We start from the raw sequence: 22,962 nt of genomic DNA, 5'->3' as shown, positions 1-22,962 counted from the left end.
TATTAAACCTTTAATCAAATACAGAAATGATTCTTTCCCCTTGACTTAATGTTACAAAGTACTTGTCTTAGCATATAGGAATTGCACACATAACTGTAGTTTTATCTAGATCTCAGTCTTTGGCTCCACCCTTATTTTTATTCCTGTATCTATCCATCCAGGAACAAAGAAAATGCAACATACAATGCAGTATTGGAACTTCAAAGGAAAACAAAGTGCATGTTTACAGGTAAAGAATCCTACAAAAATTCTAGGGTTCGGTAAAAATTCTCTTCCAAACCTCCTAGCAAGCCCAGTGAGAAAGAAAACACATTTGTTTTCAAATTGTAAGTAAGGGAAAAAAAGTGCTTATTAACCGTATGACCTTAGGCAAATTAAATAATCACCCTGTGCCTCCATTTCTTCATAAGTTTAATAAGAATGATAGAAGTAACTTCGTTATATAGGCATGTTATGAGGATTAAATCAAATGTGCCAGTATTAGTAAAGCATTTAGAACAGTGGCTGGCACAAGGTAAGCACTATTTGAGTGTTTTTAAAATAAAAAAATAAAATAAATGCTAAGGAAAATTCTCAAGGAATGTAAAGTTTCACCCAGTACCTAATTTTAAAGGATAGTTCTCATTGGGAGCTTCGCCTTACCAACAGGAGAGTAAGAGAGACAAGGTAAAGATGTTCACTTATGACTTCTTTGTTGCAAACACGTTTGTGGGATCTGTGGAATGTTTTTTTGACTCATCCCTCAGTAGGTGCTGAGGACAGAACTTAGAACTCAGGGAAAGCGATCTTGCAGCAGGCCAGGGTAATATATTCTGAACATGCAATGTTCTGATGATCAGGCTTTAGCTCTAGATTATAAAGAAATGGATGGACGCATTCTCTTCCAACAACCATTCATAAGTATCTCTTCTCTGGGCTTCCCTGGTGGTGGTGCAGTGGTTGAGAGTCCACCTGCCGATGCATGGGACACGGGTTCGTGCCCCGGTCCGGGAAGATCCCACGTGCCACGGAGCGGCTGGGCCCGTGAGCCATGGCCGCTGAGCCTGCGCGTCTGGAGCCTGTGCTCCGCAACGGGAGAGGCCACAACAGTGAGAGGCCCGCGTACCACAAAAAAAAAAAAAAAAAAAAAAAAAAAAAATCTCTTCTCTGGGCATTTTACAAGTTGTGCAGTGGAAGCATGGCGTCATAGTTTCTGCTAGGGCTTGTATGAAAACACTGTGTCCTGCTGATAAAGCCAGCGATTCAGTGTAGCAGTTGCTGGTCAATAGCAGACACACCTGCTTTCATATCACTGGCTATGCCAGTGGCTGGCTTGTGACCTCGGGCAAGCTATTCCACTTCTTAGGATCCTTGGTTTCACCAGATGAGCCATTGCAATCTCAAAATAGTGCTTTGAGAATGAAGGAGATTATGCACGTGTAGCATGGACACTGCGACTGATCGCATAGGAGTGATGACAAGGGGGGGACTCTGACTTCTCTTAGTTTGGTGACTGTGTTGGACCTCAGGCTCCTCATCTGCAAATGGGAAAAGTAATAGCACCTTTCTTACACGGCTGTTGCAAGGTTTAAATGCAAGAGAAAACCACGGTGATTGGCATATATTAAGGGTTTCATAAAAGTTACCTGTTATGCTTTATTCAATCTTATACTAAATACTGCACATACTACAGTCTAATTGAAATAATACTAGGTAAAAATGGCGTATTTTGGGAACAGATTTTTAGAAAAGAATTTTCAACACTGTTTTCACAAACAAAATACAAGTTAATTATGTAAACCTTTATTATTATAGAAGCAGTACTTCTATAAGAAATGCCATGCAAACAAAAATATAAAATAAAAACATACATTCCCACGGCACAGAGATTACCACAGTAACACTCTAGTAACACTCCACCTACATTTTCCTTAAGAATATATGGGAGTAATATTATGTGTCTATCTATATTTTTAAGACATTTTTGAGCAGTTTTAGGGTCACAGAAAATTAAGATATAGAGACTTCCCATATGCCCCCTCTCCCAACACAGGCATAGCCTACCTCACTATCAAGATCCCCCACCAGAGTGTGTACATATGTTACAACTGCTGAACCTATATTGACACATCATTATCAACCAAAGTCCATAGTTTACATTAGAGTTCGTTCTGGGTGTTGTACATTCTATGTGTCTAGACAAGTGTATAATGACGTATCCACCATGACAGTATGATAGAGGGCATTTTCACTTCCCTAATAAACCTCTATAATATTATATTTTTAACCATAGTGATCATACTGTACACATTGTTTTATGATATGCTTTTTTCAGTTGACTATCTTGGTCTCTACAGATGAGTAAATTTTATCTCACCTAATATCTGAAACATGATAAACTATTTCCAAGTGTCCCAGTTATATTTTTATAGCTGGTTTGTAGAAATCACTATCCAATCCAGAACCACATAAGTGCTTGTGTTTCAATAATTTTTTTTTTGCCATGAAAATTTCTTTTTTTTTTAACATCTTTATTGGAGTATAATTGCTTTATAATTGCTTTATAAACTAACACACAATGGTGTGTTAGTTTCTGCTTTATAATGAAGTGAATCAGTTATACGTATACATATGTCCTCATATCTCTTCCCTCTTGCATCTCCCTCCTTCCCACCTTCCCTATCCCACCCCTCTAGGTGGTCACAAAGCACCGAGCTGATCTCCCTGTACTATGTGGCTGCTTCCCACTAGCTATCTATTTTACGTTTAGTAGTGTATATACGTCCATTCAATAATTTTTTATTTGCGTTTTGAACAGCTCTATTTCAGTCTAATTTATATACAGTAAAATGCAAAGGTCTTAAGTGTACAGTTCAGTGAGCTTTGACACCCCTATAAACCTATGAAGCCAACGTGGGAATAAAGATACAGAATATTTCATCACCTTCAAAGGTTCTGAGTGCCCTGTTTCAGTCCATTGCTCCCCAAGAGGCAAGTACTCTTCTGATATCTCTCATTATAAGTTAGTTTTGATTGTTTTTGAACTTTATGTAAATGGAATGATTTGGTATTTATTCCTTATGAGTCTGGATTCTTTCACTAAACATAATGTTTTTGAAATACATCCACGTTGTGTGAATTAATAGTCCATCCTTTTTTTTTTTTTTTTTTTTTTTTGCTGTACGCGGGCCTCTCACTGCTGTGGCCTCTCCCGTTGCGGAGCACAGGCTCCGGACGCACAGGCCCAGCAGCCATGGCTCACGGGCCCAGCCGCTCCGCGGCATATGGGATCCTCCCAGACCGGGGCACGAACCCGTATCCCCTGCATCGGCAGGCGGACCCCCAACCACTGCGCCACCAGGGAGGCCCAGTCCATCCTTTTTTAATTGCTGAGTAGAAATACTTCACATCAGTAGACCGTGGTTTGTTTATCCATTCTCTTGTTGTGGTGGGTTCAATAATGGCCCCCATTCCTCCCACTGAGAAGTGAGGTCTGTGTCTCCATCCTTGAATCTGGGTTTTGTGCTTGCTGACAATAGAAACTGGAAGCTTCTACTGCCTGTTTCTTGGGGCACTTACTCTTGGAATATGACGACCATACTGTGCAAAAGTGCATGCAGCAGTGTGGAGAGGCCCAGGCAGAGAGGGATTGCAGCCTCCAGCAGTATTCAATTATTAAAACAATTGTTTTTTTTAGCTCGATAATTTGAATTTTATTTACTTTAAGTTTACAGATCCCTCATAAAATCCACTATCTCTAAACTCATTCAATTTATCTTTTTCTTTCAATTATTTAACATATTTATAACACTTGTTTTAAAGTCTTTGTAGATTTTAGAGTCATTAGTAAGTCTTTAAAAAAATTATTTATGTATTTTTATTTGGTCGTGCCAGGTCTTAGTTGCGGCAGGTGGGCTCCTTAGTTGTGGCATGTGGGCTCCTTAGTTGTGGCATACAAACTCTTAGTTGCGGCATGCATGTGGTATCTAGTTCCCTGACCAGGGATTGAACCTGGGTCCCCTGCATTGAGAGTGTGGAGTCTTAACCACTGTGCCACCAGGGAAGTCCCAGTAAGTCTTTCTTTATTGAATTTCCTTCTCTTGATTATGGGTCAATTCACCTGCTTCTTTACATGTCTTATAAAGTTTTATTGTATACCGGTCATTAAAGAACAGTCATAAGTGAAATATGATGATTTTTCTTCTTTTCTCTATTCTCAGAGAGTGCAAGAACTTCCTTCAACCAGGCAGGCAATACCAGGTCTATTCTTTTAGATTCCACTTACTTCAATCTGGGTCAGAGCTGGATTACAATTGCAGTTAGTTTTAGTTTATAGCTGATTCAATTATAATTTGGGAGATCTCACTTTGTCCTTCAGCTCAACCACCAACTTACTTTATTTATTATTAATTAATTAATTTTAATTAAAAATTTTATTGTAGTAACATTATATAAATTTATATGTATAACATTGTATATATTATAACATTATGTTTCACGTGTACAACATTATATTTCTACTTCTGTATACATTATAGTGTGCTCACCACCCCAAATTTTTAATTTAATTTAATTTTTTTATTGAAGTATAGTTGATTTACAATATAGTGTTAATTTCTGCTGTACAGCAAAGTGATTCAGTTATACATATATATATATATATATATTCTTTTTTTAATATTCTTTTCCATTATGGTTTATCATAAGACATTGAATATAGCTCTCTGTGCTATACAGTAGGACCTTGTTGTTTAACCTCCCACTCCATCCCTCCCCCAACCCCTTCCCCCTTGGCAACCACAAGTCTGTTCTCTATGTCCATGAGTCTGTTTCTCTTTCATCGATAGGTTCATTTGTGTCATATTTTAGATTCCACATATAAGAGATATCATATGTCTTTCTCTTTCTGACTTACTTCACTTAGTATGATAATCTCTAGTTGTATCCATGTTGCTGCAAAAGGCATTATTTCATTCTTTTTTATGGCTGAGTAGTATTCCATTGTAAATATGTACCACATCTTCTTTATCCATTCATCTGTCGATGGACATTTAGGTTGTTTCCATTTCTTAGCTATTGTGAATAGTGCTGCTATGAACATAGGGGTGCATGTATCTTTTTGAATTAGAGTTTTGTCTGGATATATGCCCAGGAATGGAGTTGCTGGATCATATGGTAATTCTATTTTTAGTTTTCTGAGGAATCTTCATACTGTTTTTCATAGTGGCTGCACCAACTTACATTCCCACCAACAGTGTAGGATGGTTCCCTTTTCTCCATATCCTCTGCAGCATTTGTTATTTGTAGAGTTTTTAATGATGGCTATTCTGACTGGTATGAGGTGGTACCTCATTGTAGTTTTGATTTGCATTTCTTTAATAATGTTGAGCATCTGTTCATGTGCCTATTGGCCATTTGTATTTCTTCTTTGGAGAAATATCTATTTAGGTCTTCTGCCCATTTTTTGATTGGGTTTTTTGCTTTGCTGTTGCTGAGTTGTATGAGCTGTTTGTATATTTTGGAAATTAAGCCCTTTTTGGTCGCATCATTTGCAAATATTTTCTCCCCTTCAGTTGGTTGTCTTTTCGTTTTGTTTATGGTTTCCTTTGCTGGGTGAAAGCTTGTAAGTTTGGTTAGGTCCCATTTGTTTATTTTTGTTTTTATATCTATTGCCTTGGGAGACTGACCTAAGAAACAATTGGTATGATTTATGTCAGAGAATGTTTTGCCTATGATCTCTTCTAGGAGTTTTATGGTGTCAGGTCTTATGTTTAAGTCTTTAAGCCATTTTGAATTTATTTTTGTGTATGGTGAGATGGTGTGTTCTAACTTCATTGGTTTACATGAGGCTGTCCAACTTTCCTGACACTACTTGCTGAAGAGACTTTTTCCCATTGTATATTCTTGCCTCCTTTGTTGAAGATTAATTGACCATAGGTGTGTGGGTTTATTTCTGGGCTCTCTATTCTGTTCCATTGATCCATATGTCTGTTTTTGTGCCAATACCATGCTGTTTTGATTACTGTAGCTTTGTAGTATTATCTGAAGTCTGGGAGAGTTATGCCTCCTGCTTTGTTCTTTTTTCCTCAGGATTGCTTTGGCAATTCTGGGTCTTTTATGGTTCCATATAAATTTTAAGATTATTTGTTCTAGTTCTGTGAAAAATGTCATGGGTAATTTGATAGGGATTACATTAAATCTGTAGATTGCTTTGGGTAGTGTGGCCATTTGAACAATATTAATTCTTCAAATCCAAGAGCATGGGATATCTTTCCATTTCTTTTAGTCATCTTCAGTTTCCTTTATTAATGTTTTATAGTTCTTGGCAAATAAGTCTTTCACCTCATTGGTCAGGTTTATTCCTAAGTATTCTATTTTTGGGGGTGTGATTTTAAAAGGTATTTTCTTTACATTCCCTTTCTGATATTTTATTGTTAGCATAAAGAAATGCAACTGATTTCTGAATGTTAATCTTGTATCCTGCTACCTTGCTGAATTTGTTTATCAGTTCTAGTAGTTTTTGTGTGGAGTCTTTGGTGTTTTCTATATATAGTATCATGTCGTCTGCATATAATGACAATTTTACCTCTTCCCTTCCAATTTATTTATTTATTTATTTAAAAATATTTATTTATTTATTGGCTGCGCCACGTCTCTGTTGCAGCACACAGAATCTTCGTTGCAGCACGTGGACTTCTTAGTTGCAGCATGCGGGATCTTTAGTTGTGGCATGTGGACTTCTTAGTTGTGGCATGTGGATTTCCTACTTGTGGCGTGCATGTGGGATCCAGCTCCCTGACCAGGGATAGAACCTGGGCCCGCTGCACTGGGAGCATGGTGTCCCATCCACTGGACCACCAGGGAAGTCCCCCCTTCCAATTTAAATACCTTTTATTTCTTTTTCTTGTCTTACTGTTGTACTTGTCTGACTCCAGTACTTTTGTGTACACTATAGTGTGCTCACCACCAAAAATCCATCCATCTGTTGATTCCCTTCACCCATTTCACCCACCCCACCCTTCCCCTCTGGTAACTACAACTCTGTGTGGTTGTTATTTTTTGGTTTGTTGGTTTAGTTTGGTTTGTTCATTTATTTTTATTTGCAGCTACATGGATGGACATAGAGATTTTCATACTGAGTGAAGTGAGACAGAGAAAGACAAATATCATATGATATTACTTATATGTGGAATCTAAAAAAACAGTACAAATGAACTTATTTACAAAACAGAAATAGAGTCACAGATGGAGACAACAAACTTATGGTTACCAAGGGGGAAAAGGGGGAGGGATAAATTGGGAATTGGGATTGACATACACACACTACTATATAAAAAATAGATAACTAATAAGAACCTACTGTATAGCACAGGGAACTCTATTCAATACTCTGTAATGACCTATATGGGAAAAGAATCTAAAAAAGAGTGTATATATATATATATATATATATATATATATATATATGTATAACTGATTCACTTTGCTGTACAGCAGAAACTAACACAACATTGTAAATCAACTATACTCCAATAAAAATTAATCAAAAACTTTAATTTTTTTATAGCTCACATATGAGTGAAATCATATTATATTTGTCTTTCTCCATCTGACTTATTTCACTTAACATAATACCTTTAAGGTCCAGCCATGTTGTCACAAATGGCAAAATCTCATCTTTTTTTTTTTTTATGGCTGAGGAGTATTCCATTGTATATATGTGTATCACATCTTCTTTATCCATTCATTCATTGATAGACACTTAGGTTGTATGCTTACCATAAAGCTCCTAGAAGAAAACATAGGCAGTACGCTCTTTGACATGGGTCTTAGCAATATGTTTTTTGCATGTCTCCTCAGTCAAGGGAAACAAAATCAAAAATAAACACGTGAGACCTAATCAAATGAAAAAGCTTCTGCACAGCAAAGGAAACCATTGACAAGGTGAAAAGACAACCTACTGAATGGGAGAATATATTTGCAAATCATATCTCAGATAAAGGGTTAATATTCCAAAATATGTAAAGAACTCATACAACACGATGACAAAAAACCAAACAATCCAATTAAAAAGTGGGCAGAGGAGCTGAACAAACACTTTTCCAAAGAAAACGTGCAGATGGCCAACAGGCACATGAAAAGATGTTCAACATCACTAATTATAAAGGAAATGCAAATCAAAACCACAATGAGATATCACCTCATGCCTCTTAGAATGGCTATCATCAAAAAGGAAAGAAATGACAAGTGTTGGAGAGGTTGTGGAAAAAAGGAAACCCTCCTACACTGTTGGTGGGAATGTAAGTTGGTGTAGCCACTATGGAAAACAGTATGGAGAGTCCTCAAAAAATTAAGGATAGAAGTATCATTGATCCAGCACTTCTGAATATTTATCCAAAGAATATGAAAACTCCTATTTGATAAGATATGTGCACTCCTATGTTAATCACAGCATTATTTACAATAGCCAAGATAGGGAAACCCCCAATGTTCTTTACTACTCTTGCTACAACTAAGGGACAAATTAATCCTTTTGATTTTCCCAAGTTTGAACTTGAAAGGGTTTGGTTTTTAGCTTAGTTGCTTATGATTTACTTACGGATTCAACTTTTACAGGGTCCTGGGATCTGAGCACCATGAAATGGCCAAAATTTTTTCTGTCTTTTAGCTAGCCCTGTCCTCATAATTATTTCTGCTACTTTCTCAGAAAAATTCCTAGCGGGTGGTAGGTTGGAGATATGTTGGCCTGGACAGTTCTTTTTGTATTTGAGCTATCATAGATTCTGTCTTTTGCCTGTCCTCACTGTTAAAACCTGCTGGTTTCTCCTAATCCCTCTCCCTTCCATCTCTGGCAAGTTTGCTTGGAATTTGCAAAGTCAGATTGGAATTTGCTGCTAAGTGTGGAAGCATCTGCGGCTCTTTGCTTGTCTCTCTCTGGATCATAGTTCATTAATGCTTCTTTGCTTTTTTGTCACGGCTCTTTGATAGCTTTATAGAAAAGTAATTTTGTTTTTCTTGTTGTTACCATGGAGACGATGGTCTTTTGCACTGTTCTACATCCTAATCAGAAACAGAACTCCCTCAATAACTTTAAAGCTTTTATTCTTTTCTTTTTTTACATTTATTGTGCACTTTATTTCTATTATTATTACATTGTAATATATAATGAAATAATTATACAGTTCACCATAATGCAGAATCAGTGGGAGCCCTGAGCTTGTTTTCCTGCTACTAGATGGTCCCATCTGGGGGCGATGGGAGACAGTGATACCTGACGTGTGTTGCTTATGTCCAGTCTACTCCGTGATCTCATTTTGGTCGCTGTCACTGCAGAAAACCCTGCTTCACAAGGATAGGACGTTGGAAATGGAAGCAGGCTTTTCATTGCTTTTGTGGCAATCTCAGGATACTCTGCCTTGACTTTAATCCAGAATGTATGGAGATTTGAAGTTGTCTCAAACATACTTTTTTTTTTTTTTTTTTTGTGGTACGCGGGCCTCTCACTGTTGTGGCCTCTCCCGTTGTGGAGCACAGGCTCCGGAAGCGCAGGCTCAGCGGCCATGGCTCACGGGCCCAGCCGCTCCGCGGCATGTGGGACCCTCCCGGACTGGGGCACGAACCCGTGTCCCCTGCATCGGCAGGCGGACTCTCAACCACTGCGCCACCAGGGAAGCCCTCAAACATACTTTTAAAGCCACCGTCATTTGTGATCTCAAGCAGTTGATCCTCTTCTAGCACAGACAAAATCGATTCACCTGGCTTATTCACAAATGGGTCATGGATCCATTCCTTACCTGTTCAGGGGTCTTTTGTGGTTGGGAAGTAATGCTCAAACTCTTTTTTTTTTTTTTTTTGCAGTATGCGGGCCTCTCACTGTTGTGGCCTCTCCCATTGCAGAGCACAGGCTCCGGACGCGCAGGCTCAGCGGCCATGGCTCATGGGCCCAGCTGCTCCGCGGCATGTGGTACCCTCCCGGACAGGGGCACGAACCCGTGTCCCCTGCATCGGCAGGTGGACTCTCAACCACTGCGCCACCAGGGAAGCCCTCAAACTCTTTTGAAAGCTGAGATAGGTGAGCAGTTTTGAAGGTTTCATGGCTTTGTTGGATAGCCGGTAGCCACATATTATACAAAGTGGGCTTGGATAATGTGAATCACCTGTTGCAATGAATTTAAGTAGGACTTTTGGTATTTTCTTGTAAATGCAGCTTTCTTTTTGTGGGCACTCTTAGAGTCTTCTGCTCTCTCATCATTGGGTCTTTCCCCCTTTTCAAAGAAGCTCTCCAGAGACATTTGTTTTTTATTCATTTTGGCGAGGGTTAGCCTGTGGGCTCACCAAAACTGACTGAGACAAGTGCACAGTGTGGGAAAGAGGCGCGGACGAGGTGGTAAATAAAGTAATGGGCGGGCTACGCATGGACTAAAATACGTGTCGGGTTCTGACTTAGAGCCTGCCACCAGCTGCAGCTGTACTCTTGAAGTACATCAACTCACTTGCCACTATAAAGCCTGCCAACAGATGCAGCTTAATTGTCACTTGACACTCACTGATAGGGTTTTTTTTTTTAACGTCTTTATTGGAGTATAATTGCTTTACAATGGTGTGTTAGTTTCTGCTGTATAAGAAAGTGAATTGGCTATACATAAACATATATCCGCATATCTCCTCCCTCTTGTGTGTCCCTCCCACCCTCCCTATCCCATCCCGCTAGGTGGACACAAAGCACCGAGCTGATCTCCTTGTCCTATGTGGCTGCTTCCCACTAGTAAAGCCTTTATTATTTTATAATTTTAGACTTTGGGATCAGTTCTGTGATTTGTAAAGTTTGTATTACAGGATTCCTTTACATATTAAGCAGAAAGTAGAAGGGTACTGGGCATGTAATTGGAATTTCTGAACTACCAAATCTATTTATTTATTTTGTGATTCTTTTCATGTTTCTCACAAGGGAGAAAGTGATTGATAGTGAGATATCAAGAGACACAAATCCCTTTAAAGTAGGTAAAGGATAAAGGATTTAACAGCATGGTGATGGCTATACCGAGTTGGAGACTCAGGAGTATTCTTCCCTTTGGAGGGGCAGTTTCCACAGCCTTAGACAATGACACAGCTTGTATGTGGAGAGGCGCTCCATAGGCAGGCAGGTTTTTTCAGGAAGCTCAACCTGGGTCCGAGAAGAAGGCCAGTCTGCCCCTCTGGCCTTTATGTTCCTGTGACTATACAGAGAAGCACCTGTCGTTCTAAGTCTGTGTTATGTGTTTACCTGCTGCTCTGGGGAATCAGGAAAAACTTAAGTTAACCCTGTTGGTTGTCCTCGGGATGTTATGTCCATCTTTTATCACTTTGGGTGCATTTCAGTCCTAGCACCCTTCTGGGAACATACAGCAGGCTGTACGGAATCAGAGATTGCTTTTTATCACTCCTGGGATCTGATTATCCCACATAGAAATGGGCTGAAGGACTTTCTTTTTTTGTTTGTTTTTTTTTGCGGTATGCGGGCCTCTCACTGTTGTGGCCTCTCCTGTTGCGGAGCACAGGCTCCGGACGCGCAGGCTCAGCGGCCATGGCTCACGGGCCCAGCCGCTCCGCGGCATGTGGGATCTTCCCGGACCGGGGCACGAACCCGTGTCCCCTGCATCGGCAGGCGGACTCTCAACCACTGCGCCACCAGGGAAGCCCCTGAAGGACTTTCTTAAGTCCTATCTTGACACAAGTAAGAAATTTGCACTCTCTCAGCATCTAATTGTACATATTAAATACGTGAATTTTTTGTATACCTCATAAAGCTGCAAGAAATAAACTCTATCAACATCAGATTTCTCACAAATAAAGTGGACTTAATAATAAACTCACTGCTAGTGATGGTAAAGATAATAGATGAACTTGCCTTGAAAAATGTAGAGTCCTAGTCATATTGAGATGGGAGGAGATTTCATAGGGCTTTTGGATTTGGGTGTGACACAGTGATTGTGTGACCCATTTGCAAACCCTCTCAGGTAAAAAAAAAGGTTTTAGGTGATTGTAGTAATAGATTTGGCTGTTTCAGGTTCTGAGATGTAGGGGGAAGTTCCTCTCCATTCACAAGGAGACACTGAGTATAAGGGATGGAGAAGCAAATGCAAAGAGAGAAAGGGGAGAAATTTGATTTGGTCCAGATTTGGCCAAAGTTTTTGAAGTATTATGGTGTTTTACTTTATGCTTTAAGTAATTGGAAAGAAGGATTTTAAGAGCGGAGCTTTATATTCTCTATTTTTTCCTGAGACTGTACTTTTCTCATTTGTCTTGTACCTGTGCCACATCTATTCTTTCTGCATCTTTCAGTAAAGCATTTTAGAGCTAAATTAGCTAGGTTTAAATTATGTTTAATATTGACAAATGTTTGATATTGCTATTGCTTGAGATTTGTATATTTACACATCTATAATCCATCTTCAAATCGTTATTTTCTAAAGTTGCATTGAAATGCATCAGTTTTGAAGGAAGACATACAAATAGCCAAATGGTATATGAAAAGGTGCTCAACATCACCAGTAATCAGGGAAATGCAAATCAAAACCACAATAAGATATCACCTCACACCTGTCAGGATGGCTATAATTTAAAAAAAACAGGGGGGCCGCCATCTTGTGGGAGCGAAACCAGCGCCTGCCTCAGGGTAGCAGCTGCGCCGGCCGCCGAGGGTTTCTCTGGCCAGTGTTGCTCCCACGGGTCTACAGCATGGGGCATATTTTTGCAAACCTCTTCAAGGGCCTTTCTGGCAAAAAAGAAATGTGCGTTCTCATGGTGGGCCTAGATGCTGTGGGAAAGACCACCACCCTGTACAAACTGAAGCTGGGTGAAATTGTGACCACCATTCCCACTCTAGGCTTCAGCGTGGAAACCGTGGAATATAAGAACATCAGCTTCACTGTGTGGGACATGGGCGGCCAGGACAAGATCCAGCCTCTGTGGCACCACTACTTCCAGAACACACAAGGTCTCATCTTCATGGTTGACAGCAAGGACAGAGAGCGTGTGAATGAGGCCCGAGAGGAGCTTATGAGGATGCTGGCAGAAGACGCACTCAGGGATGCCGTTCTGCTCAGAGTTTGCTAACAAACGGGACCTCCCCGATGCCATGAATGCAGCTGAGATCACAGACAAGCTGGGTCTGCACTCTTTGTGCCACAGGAACTGGTACATTCAGGCCACCTGTGCCACCAGCGGGGACGGGCTCTATGAGGGACTGGACTGGCTGTCCAATCAGCTCCGGAACCAGAAGTGAGCTGTACTCCTCTCTCCTCCCCTCCACTCCCTTCTTCTGCCCTCGCTTTACTCTCATGTGGCAAACATGCCCCTGGGGGGTGAGTGCCAGAAGCTGCCTCCATGGTCGGTCACAGTGTGCTTCACCATGCTGTAAATGTGCAGACGCAGCCTGCACCTGGGTTTTTATTTAATGTAAATAGTTTTTGTTTCCAATGAGGCAGTTTCTGGTACTCCTATGCAATATTACTCAGCTTTTTTTTTATTATAAAAAGAAAACCAACCCATTGTTTAGTACTGAGAAGGGATTTTAGGCACACGGGTCATCCAGGAGTCGCTGTGTCAGACAAGCCCGATGCTCCTCCTCTGGGCTTTAGATCTGTGTTGAGATCCATTTTGGTGGTTGGTTTTTAACCCAAACTCATTGCATTTAAAAAAAAGTTACAAGTAGGGCTTCGCTGGTGGCGCAGTAGATGAGAGTCCGCCTGCCCATGCAGGGTACACGGGTTCGTGCCCCAGTCCACGAAGATCCCACATGCTGCGGAGCAGCTGGGCCCGTGAGCCATGGCTGCTGGGCCTGCGCGTCCGGAGCCTGTGCTCCGCAACGGGAGAGGCCACAACAGTGAGAGGCCCGCATACCGCAAAAAAAAAAAAAAAAAAAAGTTACAAGTACAAGATAAGGAGAACACTTGAACACACAAAAGGGAGAAATGTGCTTAGTGTAGGTTCTGCAGTAATGACCTGAGTCCAGTCCACCAGTGGTCTGTTTCCCATTGGGAACATGAAACGGGGCAGAACCAGCCATGATCCATTCTGCATGGTCACAATAGGGTCCATGTGATTTGCTCTGTCTTGGGTCATCCCACACCCCATAGCGTTTGTGCTTGCACCTGTGCTTACATGGCCGTCCAGGAGATGGGCTGGAGGCTGCAGCCGCCGCTCTCAGACCCCTTGGAGGAACCCCAGCCTTTTCCTGGGTCAGCATGGGCACTTCGGTTGGAACGCCCTGGTTTGAGCGGGAGCCCTGCAGTCCCCTTGCTTGCCTGCTCCGGGCTCTCTGGGGTCTCACCAGCAGGAGCGCGGGTGGTCATCCTGAGCCCCAGCCCTTCGGAGCCCCTGTCTACGTGTGCTTTCACTCCCTCAGGCTGCAACGGTCAGATTTGCCATCGAAAAATGATAACCTCCACTTTTTTCTTTTGTATTTTGATAAACACTGAAGAAGCTGGAGCTGTTAAACTTTATCTTGGGGAAAACCTCAGAACTGGTTTATTTGGTGTTGTGGAACCTCTTACTGCTTTCAAAACAGTTAGAATCAAGTGTTTTGTATACTTGTTTTCAGTTTTCATTTCGACAAACAAGCACTGTAATTACAGCTATTAGAATAAAATCTCTTAACTAAAAAAATAAAAAAATAAAATAAAATAAAAAAGACAGGGGACTTCCCTGGTGGTCCAGTGGCTAAGACTGTGCTCCCAACACAGGGGCCCAGGGTTCAATCCCTGGTCAGGGAATTAGGTCCCACATGTCACAATTAAGAGTTCGCATGCCGCAACTAAAAAAGATCCCACATGCTGCAACTAAAGATTTTGCATGCCACAACTAAAGATCCCACATGCCAGAAGGAAGATCCTGCACATGGCAATGAAAATCCCGTGTGCCCAACTAAGACCCGATGCTGCCAAGTAAATAAATAAATATTTTAAGAAATATTAAAATAAAGAAAAACAACAAACAAACCAAAAAACAAAAGATACGTGTTGGGAGAATGAGAAGAAGAGGGAACCTTTGTGCACTACTGCTGGGAATGTAAATTGGTGCAGCCACTGTGGAAAACAGTATGCAGTTTCTCAAAATAAAGTAGAACTACCCTATGATCCAGCAATACCATTCTGGGTATATGTTAAAAGGAAATTAAATCAGTATTTCAAATAGAGATCTTTACTCTTATGTTCACTGTAGCATTGTTCACGATAGCCAAGACATGGAAGCAACCTAAATGCCATCAAAAGATGTATGGCTAAAGAAAATATGGCAAACACATAAAATGAAATGTTATTCAAGCTTAAAAAAGAAGGAAATCCTGCCATTTGTGACAATATGGATGAACCTGGAGGGCATTATGCTAAGTGAAATAAGCCAGACAGCAGGAAAAATACTGCATGATACCACTTACAAGAGGAAAGTAAACCATAGAAGCAGTGAGTTGGAACTGTGGTTGCTAGGGACTGGGGTTGGGGAAAATGGGGAGGTATTAGTCAAAGGGTACAAAGTTTCAGTTATACAAGATGAATAAGTCCTAGATATCTACTGTATAACATAGTGCCTATAGTTAACAACACTGTATTATATACTTAAAAATTTGGTAAGAAGATAGATCTTAGGTTAAATGTTCTTATCCCCCCAAAAAATGATAAGTAAGGAGGGTGTGAGGAAACTTTTGGAGGTGATGGATAGGTTTATGGCATAGATTGTGGTGATGGTTTCATGGGTGTATACTTATCTCCAAGCTTATCAAGTCATGTGCATTAAATACGTACAGCTTTTTGTATGTCAATCATACCTCAATAAAGTGGTTTAAAAATGTGTTTATCTTGCAATCTGCTTTGCAGCATCACCAGATCTACCACCTGTGGAAGTGTATCAAGTGCTCTGGCTTCTGAGAAGTTAAACTCTGATGTGTATACTAATTCAGGGACTGAAAACAGTAATAACTACATGTTGATTCACATACATAAATACATGGTTATACAGAGAGGACATTGTTAGACGCAGTCAGTTACTTGGTTAGTCCCTCACCTCCAGGAGGTTTCAATCTATAAGAGACTAATGTGAGCTATAACCTGGGTGAGTCACAAGTGGAGTTGGGGGCTGTTAGGTTTTGCTGCAAATGAATCCTAGGATATATCTTCATTCTTTTGCAAACGCATCAAGACCAAAATTGTACAGGACAAAATTTAACAGGCAAGGAAGACTTTATTCAAGGCTGTTGCAAAGAGGAGAAAGGCCAGAACTAAAGTCTGAACTTAACTCTGCTGAAACAAAGGGTGGGTGAGTTTTGAATAGCTGGGGAATGGGGGATCATAGGCTGTCTGTATTTGCTAATGGGTCTTTCCCAAAGGAAAAGTAAACTTTCTCTTATCTTCATGACTAGAAGGTAGTTTTACAACTTGGAGCAAAGTGCTCATGGAAGTTGGGCTCCTACCCTACCACAGAAACTGAGAGATTGGGGGGCTTGATGTTAGTGTTTCAAAGTGATGGCTCCCAGCTCCTGGAGGAAGATATTCCTTGAAGGTACAAGGAGTTAGAGGCTTTTAAAAGGATTTACTTATCAAATGGGCAAAGAAAGAATTTATAAGTTTATAAAGAAAATCCTCTGAGGAAAGGGAGGTCAGGGTCTATAGTCTGGAAGAAGCCTGGCTAAAGTTTCTTCAAGCTGGACCTCTTGGTCATCTGCATGTTTGAATGTTTTATGTAAACCACACTGTGGCCACATTTTATGTTAATTCAGTGATAAGATGATAACAAAACAGCACTTGATAGAACTTTACGGTTTGCAAAGCCTTTTCTCATATGCCATTTTTAAAAATTTTCACAGCCACCCCATGAATAGTATATAATTGTTATATCCAGTCTCTATATGAGAAACTTGTTTCTCAGCAATATTAAATGAATGAACAGAATCATGTAGCTGGCTAATGGTAGAAGAGGTGTTTTAAGGCATCTGACTCCTGTGCCCTTTCCAGCCCATACTTCTTATTTAAGGGAAATCTGTGATAAAATCTGTGTTCTTCTGAAAAACAAAGGAAGCAGTTGGTCTAACATTTTATATTTTTTTAAATTCAAGATTTCTGGGACTTCCCTGGTGGTGCAGTGGTTATGCAGGGCACATGGATTCAATCCCTGGTCCAGGAAGATCCCACATGCCGTGGAGCAAGTAAGCCTGTGCACCACAACTACTGAAGCCCGGGTGCCTAGAGCCAATGCTCCAACAAGAGAAGCCACCGCAATGAGAAGCCCGTGCACCACAATGAAGAGTAGCCCCCGGGAGAGTAGCCCCTGCTTGTCACAACTAGAGAAAGCCAGAAAGCCTGTGTGCTGCAATGAAGACCCAATGAGCCAAAAATTAAATAAAATTAAAAAAAATTCAAGATTCCTGTGTTTTATTTCTTTAAATTGTATTAATATAATAGAGAAGCAAAATAGAGAAACTTGTAAGATAAGTAGAGAGTCATGTCAATTCTCTATTAAAAATTAGTTTAATCTGTAAGAGTATTATTTAGAAAAGGTAACTAATGAAAACCAATTTTTACTTGCCGTAAATATCTATAGCTCAATGATTTCTTCTTATGCTCACTAAACATGTTTCCTAGAGTTTTTAAAGTTTCTGTCCTAAAAATATTTTATGGGATAGGCCCTAAAATTTTAGCACAAACAAAGGAAGCTGGAGACTTTTAGTTCAGGTGTGAGTTTTAATTTCATGAGCTATTTAACTGCTTCCAAATGGAATTTCTCAGTGGCCAGAATCAAATACAAAGGTTTTCTTTGTCATGGTTTCAACTTAATTTGAATATGATTTGGACGATGGAGAGAAGGCTTTGTCTAAAAGGTACTCTCTAGACCCTCTTGATGCATTTGCATCTGTTTTCGAAGTGTCTCCTTGTTCACCGGCAGTGCCAGGTCACTCCCTATACAATGCAGTCATGGCCTCCACAGCCCTCCTCCCCTTTCTGTGTTGAGCATGTTCTCACTTGAGACTTTCTACTAGTCCTTTATGCCTACTCCTCCTCATTCTTCTCTTTTGAAATTTATTGCAGTTTTGATTTCCTTCCATGGTAATGGGTTATCTTTTATGACTGTGCAGATAAGTGCTTTCATGTGGAGAAACTCTTCAACATTCCTATTGGTCTCCAGATAATAGCTTAGAAGCACTATTCACGGAGGTTCTTAACTTTGTCAATAGTCCAGGACACCTTGTCATCTACTTTACAGGGTCTGATGGTGTTTTCAGTTCCTACAATACAGGTTTGGAATGTTATTGAGGCAAACAGCTCTGCAAGCTTTACACTTAGGTACAGAAGAGGAGGGCATCGATCATTACAAAGCTTGGTTGAAAAGGGAGGATGGGGCAGGTTCATTATGTACAGTATTCTGGTTTCATTATGAGGATAAACATTTGGAGCTGAAAGGTATCACCTAGTGGCTCCATTGCAGTGGTGCTCAACTGGGGGCTATTTCTCTCTCCCTCTGGGACACTTGGCAATGTCTTGAATCACAACTGAAGGGGTCATATTACTGGCATCTAATAGGTAGAAGCCAGGGATGCTGGAAAACATCCCCCCATGCACAAGAAACCCACCCCCCCAACAGAGAGTTATCCAGTCCAAAGTATCAAGTTCCAAGGTTTAGAAGCCTTGCATATCAGCTCTATTTTAATACTACTATTTTATTATGCTATTATAAGTAGTACTCTTCATAGTACTTTTCAGTATCTAATATTTTTCTTGTTTATTTATTTTTCCTGTTGTGTTTCTCCATCTTGCCTGTGTTGGCCACCCCCATTTCTTCATCCCACTGACCAGTGCTCAGTACGATTTTCCTTATCAGATAATGTACTTATCTCTGTTTCATTAAGGTTTGGTTCTGAGGTTTTGTCTTGTTCTTTTGTTTGGAACATATTCTTTTGTTTCTTCATTTTGCTTGACTCTCTGTTGGTTTCTACGCATTAGATAAAGTAGCCAGACTTAAAGGAGTGGCCTCTTGCGGGAGATGAGCCTGATCGTTCAATCCTGCCTCACTCTTGTCTCTCAAACCTTAGTGATTGTCCAAACAGCCTATTTTATTTTTAATGGCTCCTCGTAGACGAGGGTTTGCCAAGACCAGTCTGTGTTACAAAGTGGGGGAAGCTCAGTCAGTACCTAGATTCAGGCTGATTGGAAGCCAGACCCTCAGGCAGAAGATTTTAAAATATGCAACTATCAACAGTGCTGTGGGGCTGAAAGCATAGGCCCCATGGCCACCAGAGCCAGGTGATGTAGAGGTGTCCCCTGGAGGCAGCCTCAAAAATCAGGGCACGCTTTGCGATGACCTAGAGGGGTGGGATAGGGCGGGTGGGAGGGAGGCTTCAGAGGGAGGGCATATGGGGATATATGTATACATACAGCTGATTCACTTTGTTGTGCGACAGAAACTAACACAGTATTGTGAAGCAATTATACTCCAATAAAGATCTTAAAAACAAAACAAAACAAAACCCAGGGCACCGGATGTAAAACTGGGGCACCAATCCAGAGTCTGAAAATATTAAATGAAAAATGTCAGACATGATTCATAAATTTTAAATTGCACACCTTTCTGAGTAGCATGAAATCTCACGCCCTCCTGCTCTGTCCTGCCTGTTGTTTACCTAGTAGCCCTCTTGGTGATCAAATCGACTGTTACTGTGTTACTGAACCACATTTGGGTCTGCGAGCCCATGCACAGTAAAGCCGATCTACTGATACTGGGTTATGGTGAAGGAAAGTGCCCTGTTTACTGTAAAGCACCAGACAAGGAGTCCAGGACAGCTAATGTTCCAAAACACCTGAACTCCCTGATGAGTTTCAGGGGCACATTTTTAAAGGCAAGGTGAAGGAGGGGACACCCAGGGTATGTGATCAGCTCGGGCACAATTCTCTGAAAGGCTGATGGTGAGGTAAGAAGGTGATGTCACAGGGGTTACCGTTGTCAATCCCGAGGCTCCAGAAGGTCTGGGGGCTACATGCTCATCATGGTCATCAAGTAGTTAACCTCTTCCACTTGGTGGTGGTTTTAGCATCTGTAAAACAACTCAGGAAACGTTCATCTGATACTGTTATTAGGTACTTCACAGAGGACCCAAAGCAGGGGACTTGGGGGGAGGGGTCTTTCCCGGGAAGGCCCCGTAGGTCCTGCTTGGTTACCACAGCATCACAGTGCTTGTGTTCAGGACAACCTTATTTTACTTATCAATGGCCCCAAAGCGCACGAGTAGAGATGCTGGCAATTCGGATATACCAAAGAGAAGCCATAAAGTTCTTCCTTTAAGTGAAAAGGCGAAAGCTCTTGACTTAATAAAGGAAAAAATAGGGCTTCCCTGGTGGCGCAGTGGTTGGGAGTCCGCCTGCCGATGCAGGGGACGCGGGTTCGTGCCCCGATCCCGGAGGATCCCGCATGCCGCGGAGCGGCTGGGCCCGCGAGCCATGGCCGCGGAGCCTGTGTGTCCGGAGCCTGTGCTCCGCGACGGGAGAGGCCACAGCAGTGAGAGGCCCGCGTACAGCAAAAAAAAAAAAAAAAAAAAGGAAAAAATAAGTTAAGTGCTGAGGTTGCTAAGATCTAGTAAGAACAAATGTTCTGTCTATGAAATTGTGAAGAAAGAAAAAGAAATTTGTGCTAGTTTTGCTGAACCTCAAGCTGCAAAAGATACGGCCACAGTGTGTAAGTGCTTAGTTAAAAGACGGAAAAGGTATTAAATTTGTACAACAAAATATTTAGAGAGAGAGAGACCACATTTATATAACTTTTATTATGGTATATTGTTATAACTGTTGTATTTTATTATTAGTTACTGTTGTTAACCTCTTACTGTAACTAATTTATAAGTTAAACTTTATCAGAGGTACATATGTGTAGGAAAAACTTTATACATAGTGTCTAGAACTACCCTTGATTTCAGGCATCCACTGGAGGGGGGAGGTCTTAAAACAGGGGTCCCCAACCCCCGGGCTGTGATACAGGTCCACAGCCTATTACGAACTGGGCCGCACAGCAGGAGGTGAGCAACGGGTGAGTGAGTGGGTGAAGCTTCATCTGCCGCTCCCCATGGCTCCCCATTGCTGGCATTACTGCCTGAACGATTCCTCCCCCCGAATCTGTGGAAAAATTGTTTTCCACAAAACCAGTCCCTGGTGCCAAGGTTGGGGACTGCTGTCTTAAAACATATCCTCCACAAATAAGGGGGATCTACTTATTTCCTTAAATATCCAATATTTTTTTCATGCTCTGTAATGGAATTCATTTTAAACTGCACTTGCAAATTTTTTGGTGTTGGTGTATGAAAATACAGTTTTTGTTTATTGATCTATCCAGAGACATACCTAGCTAAAATAATTTACTAATTCTATTAGTTTGTATGTAGATTCTTTTGATTATTTTTAAATATTCTCGTAAACTGCAAATAATAAAAGTTTTACTTCAAAAAAAAAGAAACCCCAAACAAACGGGGCATCAGATATAAAGCTGGGGCACCTGACATAAAACCAGGCACCTGATGTAAAACCATGACACCTGACGTGTTACTTTTGTAAACCTGTGACCTGCCATAAAACTGGGGCACTTGATGTAAACCCCAGGGGCACCTGACGTAAAACCGCTGCCTCACGTAAGCCCGGTGCCTCACGTAAAGCCGGCGCCTGACGTAAAACTGGCGTCTGACGTAAGCCCGGGCGCCTGATGTAAAACCACGACACCTAACGTATTACCGAGTACCTGACGTAAACCTGGGACCTGACATAAAACTGGGGCACTTGATGTAAACCCCGGGCACTCGACGTAAAACTGGGAGCCTGACATAAAACCGGGCGCCTGTCATAAGCCCTACGTCTGACGTAAGCTCTGCGCCTGACGTAAAACCGGGCGCCTGACGTAAAACTGGGCGCCTGACGTAAACCCGGTGCCTGACGTAAAGCTGGCGTCTGAGGTAAAACCGGGTACCTGGTATAAAACCCGGCACCAGTCGTAAACTGGGGCACTTGACGTAAATCCAGGGCACCTGACGAGAAGCAGGGGCAACAGTTGTAAAGCGGGGGGACCAGATGTAAAACCCAGCACTTTGTGTCAAACCGGGCACCAGATGTAAACCTGGGCACCAGACTCCCCAGGCGCCTGACATAATGCTGGGGCACCAGAGGTAAAACCGGGCGTCTGACATAAAACTGGGGCACTTGACGTAAAACCAGGTACCTGACACGTGTGAAAACTCCCTCCTGGGAGATCCTGGCCCTGGAAGGAGGGCACAGAGATGCTGCCTGCCAGTCTCCTTCGGAGAGAACACCAGCAGTCTCCCAAATGTGTTAAATCGGAGGCCTGCCCCTCGGGCCGATGCTTCAGGACCAGCAAACAGAGCCTCTCCCCCAGCCGTTGGGGCATCCCTGGAGGCGGCTTCCACGCTGGACCCAGGGCTGGTGAGTCTGAGCGCGGGCCTTCCAGAGCTGTCTCTCGGATGGCTGTAGTGCAGGTATCGTGAAGTGACTGGTTTTCAAAGCTAGATGTTTTGGGGGCTCATGTCTCAGGTGCAGGTCTTAAAGGTTGGGGGTGTCCCATGTGGGGTTCAGAGCCTTCACTCCTCAGGGTGAAGCTCAGGGTTTGAGCTCCCTGCTGTGACTGTGGGTTGCCCCTCAGGGGTGGTGCTTATGGCCATCCCTGTCTGGCCTCTCCTACCTGCTCCTTTTCTCCTTCGCCTGCGGCGTAGGCGCTGCTCAGCCAGTTTTCAGGGTTTTTTTTTCAAGAGGAATTTGTTCCATATGTAGCTGCAGGTTTGGTGTGTCACCATCTTGGTCACCATCTTGGACTGGAATCTCCTTAATAAGATTTTCCTGAACGTTCTGTGTTCCACTGCGGTTATTTCTTTTAATAGGAAACTGAAGCCGAAAGTGTGCTGAAAGATTGTAGTACAACATAGGGGCATTGGTATCAAGATATTAGCATCTTGATTTACAAGCCAGCGTC

General features: G+C 41.7%; 1 long non-coding RNA gene and 1 pseudogene across 4 annotated transcripts in view; both read left to right on the top strand.

Annotated features, from left to right (window-relative positions):
* Window positions 1-2,982, top strand: part of LOC309795600 — a 97,053-nt gene extending 94,071 nt beyond the window's left edge. For all 3 annotated transcript variants that reach the window (XR_014292282.1, XR_014292283.1, XR_014292284.1), the window contains 2 exons: window positions 162-229; window positions 2,798-2,982. This is a non-coding gene — a long non-coding RNA (uncharacterized lncRNA). The remainder of the gene's footprint in view (window positions 1-161; window positions 230-2,797) is intronic.
* A 9,618-nt stretch (window positions 2,983-12,600) lies between these two features.
* On the top strand, window positions 12,601-15,637 carry LOC309794973 (ADP-ribosylation factor 1-like; annotated as a pseudogene). The gene has a single exon. The product of its transcript is annotated as an ADP-ribosylation factor 1-like (transcript).
* Window positions 15,638-22,962: the final 7,325 nt, after the last annotated feature.

Source organism: Mesoplodon mirus (genome assembly GCF_964341445.2).
Source record: "Mesoplodon mirus genome assembly, chromosome: 19".
Lineage (NCBI taxonomy): Eukaryota > Metazoa > Chordata > Mammalia > Artiodactyla > Ziphiidae > Mesoplodon > Mesoplodon mirus.
Note: the sequence above shows the minus strand (reverse complement) of the source record. Positions and strands in the feature narration are given on the sequence as shown.